At 41.1% G+C, this 12,028-nt stretch overlaps 1 protein-coding gene across 3 annotated transcripts in view; it reads left to right on the top strand.

Moving 5' to 3' along the window:
* LOC126236892 (protein timeless) overlaps positions 1 to 12,028 on the top strand; it is a 399,100-nt gene that overhangs the window by 184,179 nt on the left and 202,893 nt on the right. The window lies entirely within an intron of this gene.

Raw genomic sequence — 12,028 nt, 5'->3', positions numbered from 1 at the left:
TTTCTGAATTGTGCAGGTGGAAACTTTCCCTGCAATATCCTATGTTCCCGTAACTCTCCTGGTCTCAACCTTGGTTAGTTGTTGTCCTCTCCCACCCAGCCCCTTCTCTGTTCCCATTCCAGCACTACACAGCCCTCATTCCTCCATCGAAACCAGTATTTTTACATCATCTCCCCCCCCCCCCCCCCCTATAAAACTAATTTAAGATACCTCAAAAATGTGTGTAAATACAAATTTTATGTGTATAATTGTAGGTATATTGTATTGTATATGATTTTGCTGACGAAATCCACACAATGTAAATTGTTACATGGATTAATAAAGAAATCAATCAATCAATCAAAAAAAACCCCCACCCAGTCGCTACTCCCAACATGCACTGGTGCTGCTGCTTGCAGTGTGGCCTCAGTCGCCTGAGACTGCATTTGCGTGAATGTGCATGTGTGTGTTTGTCATCTAATTTTGACGTAGGCCTTACTGGCCGAAAGCTATATTTGTGACAGCTTTTGTGTTGTGCCTATCTGCGACTCAGCATCTCTGCTATATGGTGAGTAGCAACTTTCTGTTTCATATCACAGTTACATTCGATCCTGGATTTTCCATTGTTTGATTTTTCCATGACAGCTTCTCTTTGATCCTAACCCAGTGCTGTTTTCCTTTGTTACTATTTTCTAATACATCGCTATACTCAATGTTCGTCCTTCTTTTTTTTTCTTGCTTGTGTTTCTCTTGTCACCTTACAAACTGCACTGCACGATCTACTTAAGAGCCTCACTGTATAAACCATCTCAGCTGCGCACAACAGACAGCTACAAGACCATGCTGATTGTTGTTGCAGCATCTTATGTCCCACATTATCCCGTCGATACCATTATATGATACCTTCAGTTGATCACTCTCCTTATGTTACTCTCCCGTATTTTCACGTGTTATTTCCCACACCTTTCCGGTGCCACACGATCTTGTATGTCATCTTACGAACCCCTCCCCATTCCCCACTCTTTCTCTGTTCTATCCCTGTCACACCCAATTTCACTTCATCCAGTCACAATTGCCATCCCCCCTTCTTCATACTTATCCTCCCTCAGACATGCTACCTACAGTAAAATATATATTTATATCTTTTCTTTGACCTCATTGTGACTTCTCGCACAATTTTAGTGAGTATTCACATTTCGCTAGTGTTGATGTCATTTTGTTTCCCTCTTTGCCTCCATTTCATCCTTCTCATGATTTTTCACACGTATTTAGGTGTATTTTGCGAATTTTTTCAGACGTAATTCTATGTTATTTACATGATTTTTCGAATTTTTTCCACCACCATGGATCCTTGCTCCTTCCGTCTGTGTCAATACAAAAAAGTTTCCTTATTCCTAGCCAGAACCCAGTCCACATACTGTTCCTGCATTGTTGCTTGGCTCATGGAATCCCCAAACATGGCTTTTACCCATCTTCAGCTGCCACCCCTCCTTCCACAATGATTTCCACCTGTTCAGATTCTGACAATGCTTAGCCCTCACCAACATAGTCATGCAAAATCATATCAACCAAACACAAACTTCCTTGCAGTACGTTCTCTGTATCCACAAAATTCTTCTGCTATGCAATCCCAAATTCCTGTAACCCATAACACACATTGAAAATCTTGCCCTCCAGGAACTAGAGCAGCATGCACAATGCCACCTGAGAAAGCTCTCTACCCTGCTCACTTCCTACTCTCACCTTGGAGTACCACTGTCCACCCCCTCTACAACAACCCCCAAACCTCCTCCACGTCCTCTCATAGCTGACAAACCATGTCTCGCAGGCCTGCTACATTTACCCCACCCTCCAAAACTCCCTCCCAGAATGTAAACATACCCAAAACACAATGATGAACCTGTTCTCCGGAAGCCTTACCCCCACAGTAATACCACTCCTTTTCAAAGGTCTCTCATTTTGCCCCACTCATAAATTCAACCATGCAGGACTTGTTAAAGACATTCTCTCCTTCTCCTGGTTCCTACAGTGTAATTACTTTCTTGCCATGAACCATACCTATCAGACTCAACTGAGGACCAAATTGAACCTTGCCTAACTCAGTTCACTCTTCCATCCAACCATGATCCACCCCCACTACTCCCAAATCACCCCCTGTTAACTTTCCAGAATTTCTTAACTTCAAACCTTGCCTCACCATCATTCCCCATATCCCTCAACATGCAAACTAATCTTACATCTCCAGAAACAACTGAAGTCCACCATCTAAAAACTAATCCCAACTTTATAATCATACCTGTGTATAAAGGCTCCACCACTGTTGTTTTGAATTGCAAGGATTATCTGACAGCCAGCTGTCAGATAAGTCTATCTACAAACCTTGCCACAGTGACCCCATTCCAGAAATCCGACAGGATCTCCAGTCACTCCTCAAATGCTTAGGCCCATCCCAGAACCTCTCGCCAGAGTCCATCTCTCTGCTCACCCCTGCCACTCCCCGTACTCCTACCTTCTACATGCTTCCAAAAGTCTATAAACCCAACCACCAAGGATGCCTAATTGTGGCTGGTTACTATGTCCCCACTGAGAGAATCTCTGCTCTCATAGACCAAAACCTTCAACCTATTACCTGGAACCTGCCCTCCTATATAAAAGGTACCAACCATTTCCTCCACCAAATCTCCACAGTTCCTGTCCATTTACCACGTGGTGTCCTGCTTATCACTATTGATGTCACCTCCCTTTACACTAACACCCCTAATGCCCATGGCCTTACCATTATTTAACACCACCTTTCCCAATGCCCAACAGATTCCAAACTTACAACCTCCTTCCTAATCACCATGACCAACTATATCCTCACGCACATTACTTTTCCTTTGAAGGCATTACCTCCAAACGAACCTGAGGTATGGCAAGAGCATTCACATGGCACAATCCTGTGGCAACCTATTCTTGGGCCATCAGGAGGAATACTTCCTCAACACCCAGAATCGCAAACTCCTCACCTGGTTCAGATTCACTGATGACATCTTCATGATCTGGATTGAGTGTGAGGACACCCTATCCACATTCATCCAGAACCTCAACACTTTCTCCCTCCTGGTTCACCTGGTCCTACTCAACCCAACAAGCCACCTTCCTCAATGTAGACCTCCACATCAAAGATGGATGCATTAGTACTTCTGTCCATATCAAACCTACTAACCACCAGCAATGCCTCCAAAAACCATGTACAAAAACAAATCTCCTGTGATTATCTTCCCACTCTCCCACCACCTCCCAAAGTGCCACTGTCCTGCCACAGAGGAGCATTCCCCTTCTAACACAGTACTGGAGCAACTGAATTACATTCTCCACCAGTGTTTCGACTATCGTTGTGCTCTAAAATGAGAAATGTCCTGCCCACTATCCTTCTAATTCCTCCCACAGTGGTATTCCGCTGTCCACCGAACCTGCACTATATACTTGTCCATCTCTACACAACCCCTGCTTCCAACCCCATACCTCATGGTGCATACCCCTGTAATAGACGTAGATGCAAGACTTGTCCTATACATCCTCCCACCACTACCTACTCCAGTTCGGTTACAAACATCACCTATCCCATCAAAGGCTTAGGTATGACAACCAACAAGCTGTCTGTCCACATGAATGGCCACCAACAAACTGTGGCCAAGAAAGAAGTGGACCACCCTTTTGCTGAACACACTGCGAGTCATGACATCCTTCATTTCAATGACTGCTTCACAGCCTGTGTCATACGGATGCTTCCCACCAACACCAGCTTTTCTGAACTGTGCAGGTGGGAACTTTACTTGCAACATATCCTACATTCCCGTAACCCTCCTGGCCTCAACCTTCGTTAGTCATTGTTCTCTACCATCCAGCTCCTTCTCTGTTCCCATTCCAGCACTACATAGCCCTCATTCTTCCATCACACCCAGTCTTTTTATTTATCCCCTTTTGCGATATCCCCTCCTTCCCCACCTCTCTGCTGCCCTCTGTCTAACCTCCCAATTGCACACAGCTGCCCTACCCTCTTTCCACCTCGTTCCTATGCACTCTCCAACAGCACATCACTGTCTGCAACCAACCCCACTATCAATCCCCCTTCCCACTCCAACCTCGTCCTTACCCCCACCCAGTTGCTACTCCCATCATGCACTGGTCCAGTTACTCACAGTGCGGCTTCAGTTACCTAAGATTGCAGTCACGTGTGTGTGAGTTGCATTTGTCGGAGTGTGTATATGTGTGTTTGTCATCTAATTTTGACGAAGGCCTTACTGGCCAAAAGCTAAATTTGTGACAGTCTTTTTGTTGTGCCTATCTGCGACTCAGCATCTCCGCTATATGGTGAATAGCAACTCTCCTTTTCACAATAATGTTAAAGTAATCTAGAAGCAGTTATGTCAGTTATCAATGTGAACAGATACAGGCATTGTGGTTATGAAGACAACTTACTAACTGTTAGGGCCTTTTTGCTGTGGTGATGGTGTGCACCGCAGAGAAAACTGTAGGCCCCAAAGCAGGCACTCAGATTAATTTGATTCTGTGAAATTTATTTCAGCATGTGAGAACTGTTTCTTAGACAGTAACATAGCCAGACATCGGAGCTGAAAATCTTTTTAGGACAATTCGGTTTAAAATGTGTAAATTATAAATCTGCTAGAGATTTAGTATATGTATGTAACACTTTTTTAAATGTTAAAATTAAGTGATGCAACAGGATTTAATTTTTTCTGGCCTCATGATCTTAAGTCTAATTTTCAGTCTAAGAATTTCCTTTTCTGTCAGACACTGGTCTGGCCAATGTGACACATTTCAGTTAATGACTTTTTAGACAAGGTATTATTCAAGAAGTTTTTGAAATCATTTTTGGAAGTATTGAATGGTAATGTAAAGTAATGAACATAGCCTTCAAAAATAAAATGTCATACACAAATAATTTTTGGTATTATGTTCATTTGATTAATACGAATCAACTAGTTTCATTATTTTCCATGTATAACATCAATTATGTGAAATTAATTTGTTAAATGTAGAAATAATTATGTAAAAATCCATTCAAGAGAAAGGAGGGTACATAAAATCTTACTAACATTGAGAAAGCCAACAATAAGTGCAAAGCTGTGTAGAAGCTAGTAACAAAATATTGGCAAAAATTCCAGAAATAATAAAAGCAGTATCTTCCCACACATTCTCTATGATTTTCTTATTAAATCACTTGAGTGAGACTGTGGTATCACCAAACCTGATATCAATTCATCAGAACTTCTAGCACAAAATTGTTGTAGATCATCACCTAATATGACCAAGTTTAGTTTATCTGAGATCTGACTTAGTTTCACCGTAAATGTATTAAAGAGCTTAAACCATTCAGTGATAGATTAAAAGGATGCTGATTAGCAGATAAGCACATAAACATGCCTGAAAATGTTGCTAGATTTTGAATGATTTCTCCTTCCTGAATAATATACAGACAGATAGATACACAGTGTAGATATATGTGATTTCTATTGCAATCTTCTGAAGAAAATGACGGTAATATGAGTATTAATTGTCCTGTAACTCTTGGCATATTTAATGCATGTTTGAGGGATACTTTCCTGGAGAACAGATGTGTGTAGCGCAGACAAATTTCCATATTTGCAGCATATGCTAGAGATACAAGAAATCGATGCAGGCAAGTAAATATCGAAGTTAATTATTAAGTCACTGAAATTTGACAAGAAAATTTGGAAAACAAAAGTTTGAAATGACATAACTAGTACAGTATGATAATTTACTCCACATCTCTCCATGGTATGACAAAGTAATAGGCAACACATCAATCACACAATACTTGAAAAAACATTTAAACATGCACGAATTAAATAAATTCACCCTATAAACGTGCTTCAGTGTTGGTACATTTTTACAAAGCAGTAATGTAACAGACAAAAGATACATTGAGATTAATTATTAACCAAAACAGCCACACATGAAACATCATACAACTAATGATTTGATTATAGTACTTTCACAGTATCACTCATATATTTGCTCCAAATCCATCTGAGTGTTAACTGTAATTTGGTCTTTATTTTCATGAGTGACTAAAATGATGAAGTACCACACTGCATAGCTGGTGTTTGCCTGAAATCAGAAACTGGTGTATGACATCCCTCACTGCTTCTCTTTGTAATGTGATCTTTGTCTTTACTGCCATATTTATGAACATGTTGTTAAGGATTCTATTGTAGCTAAATATTTGTGAGAAGCAAGGCTATAAATATGATTGCTGCTCATTTCACCCACAGTGGTTTAAGCTATGCTCTTTGGTTCCTGCATAACCATACCATCAGAAATTGTGACATATTCAAAAATAAACAGCAAAATTTTTGTGACAAGAAAGAATATAAACATCATTACCGATGGTTTCATGTACCGAAATTTCATCTTTCGTTTTTTAATCAGACTGAAGTCACGAAACTGAAGAAACTAGTTCCTGCTACTGCACATTCCTATATATAAAGAACTTCGAGTATTGCACAACATACTTCTGTTAAATGAATAAGAAAGTCTCAGAATGCATTACAAACATGAAGCTGGGGGAGGGGTGGGCAGGGGAACCGTGTACCTGGACGCGAACCTATTTCCTTCGATTCCATAAGTGCATGTCTCTAGCCACATGACCAGAATCGTCATACATAATTTTGAGCATTACTATCATTCATCTTATAATCTTGTAATATAACAATGAAAACTATCAAATTTTGAGAAAATAATTCAATTAGATAGACAAAAAATCTACTCACCAAGTGATGGCAAAACACACACATAAAAGACGGTTGTAATTAAGCAAGCTTTTGAAGCCAGAGGTTCCATCTTCAGGCAAAAGGATTGAAGGGAGGGAGGAAGGAAGAGGGGTGAAGGAAAAGGACTGGAGAGGTCTAGGGAAAGGGGTAGATTTCAGGAAAGACTTACCGCACAAGATGAGAAGGAAAGCTTCTGCCCGAAGAAGGAGCCACTGGCTTCGAAAGCTTGCCTAATTACAACCCTCTTCTATGTGCATGTTCTGGTGCTGCTTCTTGAGTGGATTTTTTATCTATCCTATTAAATTAGAATCTCCTAAGGACTATTACAGCCATTGTGTCATTAACTGACATTTAATTACAACAAACTGTACCTATAATGACATGTCTGTGATAAATCTTGAATGCACCATTGCCTCGAAATGACATAGTCGTAACACAATTATAATACAGAAACAATGAAATAAGATGAATTGAGTATGGTATTTCAAAAGTAGCAGGCGAAGGGTGTCAAGTGAATGATTTCAGATGAATGCCAGTCGAAAGCAGTTGTGGCTTCCTCATTTTACTTTTAGTCACTTGTTGTGGGGACAAGCTGAGTCACCATGCATCTGCACAGTTTTGATGTCCTAGCTCCCGCTTTTGACAGAAGGAAAAGCCCTACTCCATGCCTGCACATTATTGATGTCTGGACTCGATATTGCTGTTAACTTGTTGACAGTATAGAGTAAAAACTAATTGCGCCGAAGCATTCACTTACAAATAACATAATGAAGACTGGCAAACTGATTTACACTCATGAAGTCTTTTTTATTAAACAACACTGTGTCTTGTCTGTCACTACTGTGTAATGAGATGTGTAGTCTATCTTTCTTTTCCTTCTCCTCCTCCTCCTCCTCCTCCTTCTTCTTTTTGCCACTCTTTTTCATGCCCATAAAATTTGTTCCATCCTTTCATCCACTGCACACGTGTGTTTTTGAAACTTTTGTGCATTTTCTGTCTTGTTCAGCTTTCTCATCTCATCCTCCTTCCTTCTTCTTTCCTCTCATTTTCTTTTCCTTATTTAGTTTCACTTTTTAAACGATTTTGAACCATTTTCTTCAATTTTACTATTGTGCTTTGCAATTTTCCAGGTAATCTCCACTCTTCTATTGTGTGTCCTTCATCTTATAGATGCTATTTCAAATTGCTGTATCTCACATGATCTATTTGTTTCTGCTTCCTATGGTCTTCTTCTGTAATAGCATAATATATCCTCATAAATGCATCTGTATTCTGCACAGTCTTGCTATTCTTTAAATGTAACCATTTGCGCTTTTTTGTCCTTCCCAACATTCACAGCATTTTCGCCAAAATCAACTCTACTTAACATCCTGCCTTCCAGTCTGCCCCCCCCCCCCCCCCCCCAATATGCAATCCATACACAAATTCAATACTACCAAAGCCTTTCTTGCATATATTTCTCCCTCTATTTTGATTATACTTCTATCAGTGCTTTTATGTCACTCTTTTCTTTCAAACAGTCTTCCTGACCTAAATCCGTATTCATTAGGAGTGCTTCATCAATAGTTGCAACTGTTCGTTTTTGTGTTGGTAGTTCTGCTTGCAATTTGGAAGTTCCTAATTGACTGTTTTTAAATCTTTGTGTTGGCTATATCTTCTTCTGGCCTACTAGACAATTACAGTGAAAGTTCTTCATGTCATTTTATTGCTTTTGCCCAAAATTCTTCTCTTCTTTTTCTCAATCACTCTTAATATTCTTCCTCCCTTTTTCTTGATTGTTCCTTGTGTTCATGCATTTTTCTCAGTCGTTCCTCATGTTCTTTTTTCCTTCTTTCAAGAATTCTTCATTTTCTTCCTGCATTTTCATTATCCCCTCTAACATTGTTATTATTCTCAATTCACTAATAGTTGTATCCTCTTTTTGTTGGCCTTCATGCAGACCTGAACAAGGCATGCTGCTGTATGTAACATTAGCTTCAGTTTCCACCATGATGAATAATTTTGTTATAGTTCAGTCTTAGCAAGTTGAGTAAACATGTAAAGTACAGTTATAACACAGTTTGCTCTAGTCTGTCACCCACTACTCCACACTCTAAAAACATGACTGCTCCAATCAACTTTTCTACTGCAGCGCTGCTTGGCAGAAATATAATTTTGTTTCTTGCACGCTTACTTTTTATTGTCAAGTTGCTGCCATTATGCGGTATTGCATCCTCTTCGATGTTGAACACTGCTCCATGATGTTCTTGTAATTTCTGCTGTCGTCCAATCATGTGAAAGCATTCCATTCATTCAGTTCACAGTTCGTTAAAGTCTCCATTCCAGGCACGTATTCCACTATGCTGCCCCTCCTTGCCTCTTGACAATGAGTATCGTCCGCCTATTGTCAGTACCTACGGCCATATCTTCCGTGGTCACTTTCTTAATTTTAATATTGCTTTCTCAGTTCATGTAAGATTGTGGTATGGTGGGAAGTGGGATGTGTTGTCAATAGGTCATTTGGAGAAGAAAATAGCTCTTCATGTGCCACAGTTAGATACAAAACTATTTATTGTACTGAAAATTGCTCTTTATCACAAAATGAATACAAACTCAATCTCTTTCTTGCGCATCTCTTGGCACACAGCTCCCATTTTAACTTCTAACAATGACATTGTGTGATATGATTGATAGTCACCACAACCACATGCCAACTACTGCCTTTGAATACAGAATCAATAACATACACTCCTGGAAATTGAAATAAGAACACCGTGAATTCATTGTCCCAGGAAGGGGAAACTTTATTGACACATTCCTGGGGTTAGATACATCACATGATCACACTGACAGAACCACAGGCACATAGACACAGGCAACAGAGCATGCACAATGTCGGCACTAGTACAGTGTATATCCACCTTTCGCAGCAATGCAGGCTGCTATTCTCCCATGGAGACGATTGTAGAGATGCTGGATGTAGTCCTGTGGAACGGCTTGCCATGCCATTTCCACCTGGCGCCTCAGTTGGACCAGCGTTCGTGCTGGACGTGCAGACCGCGTGAGACGACGCTTCATCCAGTCCCAAACATGCTCAATGGGGGACAGATCCGGAGATCTTGCTGGCCAGGGTAGTTGACTTACACCTTCTAGAGCAAGTTGGGTGGCACGGGATACGTGCGGACGTGCATTGTCCTGTTGGAACAGCAAGTTCCCTTGCCGGTCTAGGAATGGTAGAACGATGGGTTCGATGACGGTTTGGATGTACCGTGCACGATCACCAGTGGTGTACGGCCAGTGTAGGAGATCGCTCCCCACACCATGATGCCGGGTGTTGGCCCTGTGTGCCTCGGTCGTATGCAGTCCTGATTGTGGCGCTTACCTGCATGGCGCCAAACACGCATACGACCATCACTGGCACCAAGGCAGAAGCGACTCTCATCGCTGAGGACGACACGTCTCCATTCGTCCCTCCATTCACGCCTGTCGCGACACCACTGGAGGCGGGCTGCACGATGTTGGGGCGTGAGCGGAAGACGGCCTAACGGTGTGCGGGACCGTAGCCCAGCTTCATGGAGACGGTTGCGAATGGTCCTCGCCGATACCGCAGGAGCAACAGTGTCCCTAATTTGCTGGGAAGTGGCGGTGCGGTCCCCTACAGCACTGCGTAGGATCCTACGGTCTTGGCGTGCATCCGTGCGTCACTGCGGTCCGGTCCCAGGTCGATGGGCACGTGCACCTTCCGCCGACCACTGGCGACAACATCGATGTACTGTGGAGACCTCACGCCCCACGTGTTGAGCAATTCGGCGGTACATCCACCCGGCCTCCCGCATGCCCACTATACGCCCTCGCTCAAAGTCCGTCAACTGCACATACGGTTCACGTCCACGCTGTCGCGGCATGCTACCAGTGTTAAAGACTGCGATGGAGCTCCGTATGCCACGGCAAACTGGCTGCCACTGACGGCGGCGGTGCACAAATGCTGCGCAGCTAGCGCCATTCGACGGCCAACACCGCGGTTCCTGGTGTGTCCGCTGTGCCGTGCGTGTGATCATTGCTTGTACAGCCCTCTCGCAGTGTCCGGAGCAAGTATGGTGGGTCTGACACACCGGTGTCAATGTGTTCTTTTTTCCATTTCCAGGAGTGTGTATTTATACTTTTCTATTTATTTTTTAGCGCTCTTGCTTTTTTTTATATTTCAAATTATTTCATGATCTAACTTGGTACTCCAGCCACAACTTCATTTAGCACCCTAGCTACCACTTGACTTCTATACACTGAAGATCACTGTGAGAAAAGGCCATGTTACACACAGCGTTAGACAGTATGAGTTATTTGATTTTTTTAAAATTTCTAAATAACTAAAGAACAGAAAAGAGTGTGTCCTTCACAGCCAGATACAGTGGTCACATGTGTGTGAGGTGTGTTTGCATGAATGTTTGTGTCTGTTGTCTACTCCAAAAGAAGGTATTATGGCAGAGAGCTTACTTGTTTAGCAGTCTTTTTGTTGTACCTGTTTGTGAGTCAACATCTCCACTATTTGGTGAGTAGCAATCTATCCTTTTCATAATATTATCATCATTCCATCCTGAATTTTCCATTTCTTAAAAAAACAGAAACCAGTTTTAGGAAAAAAAAAAACAGGTCTATGATTTATGCCGTAGACTGTAGTTGAATATGTCATTCAAGTATTTATGACAAGAGTGTTGCTGTGGTCACTTTTTGTGATGTAAGGACTTATTGAGTGTATAAAAATTGTACTACTCCTAAACAAATTTGAATTTAATGGCACATGAAAATTTCAAAATCTTATTTGAGGAATGGTAAGCAATATGTCTGTATTCCTAGAGAAAGACCTAGTTCATAACAAATGAAGATATGTGTCCACTGTGGATCTGTCTTTTGACCTTTTTTGTTACTGTTAATAATTAATGACCTGTCTTCAATACCTAAAACTGTGTTGATAATACCATTGCTCAAGTATCGTATGGATTGGAATGAATGGATTTTTGCTTAATGAGAGAAAAATGCAGCAAATTGTTTTTACTTAATAATTATTTTGTTCTTCATATAAAATGCAATATAAACCTTCACTTTACAAGTACTATAGTTTATTTTATACAAAGAATTTGCCCAGAGTAAACACAGAGAAAGCATCCACTTTGAAAATTTGAAAAACAATAGCCATATTTATGTATCACATCATATACTGTCAAAATTAATTATTAGCTATGATCTAACATGCCATAAATTATTTAATAAGCTTC

This window comes from Schistocerca nitens, chromosome 2 (assembly GCF_023898315.1).
Source record: "Schistocerca nitens isolate TAMUIC-IGC-003100 chromosome 2, iqSchNite1.1, whole genome shotgun sequence".
Taxonomy (NCBI): Eukaryota; Metazoa; Arthropoda; class Insecta; order Orthoptera; family Acrididae; genus Schistocerca; species Schistocerca nitens.
This window is presented reverse-complemented; position numbering and strand designations above follow the sequence as displayed.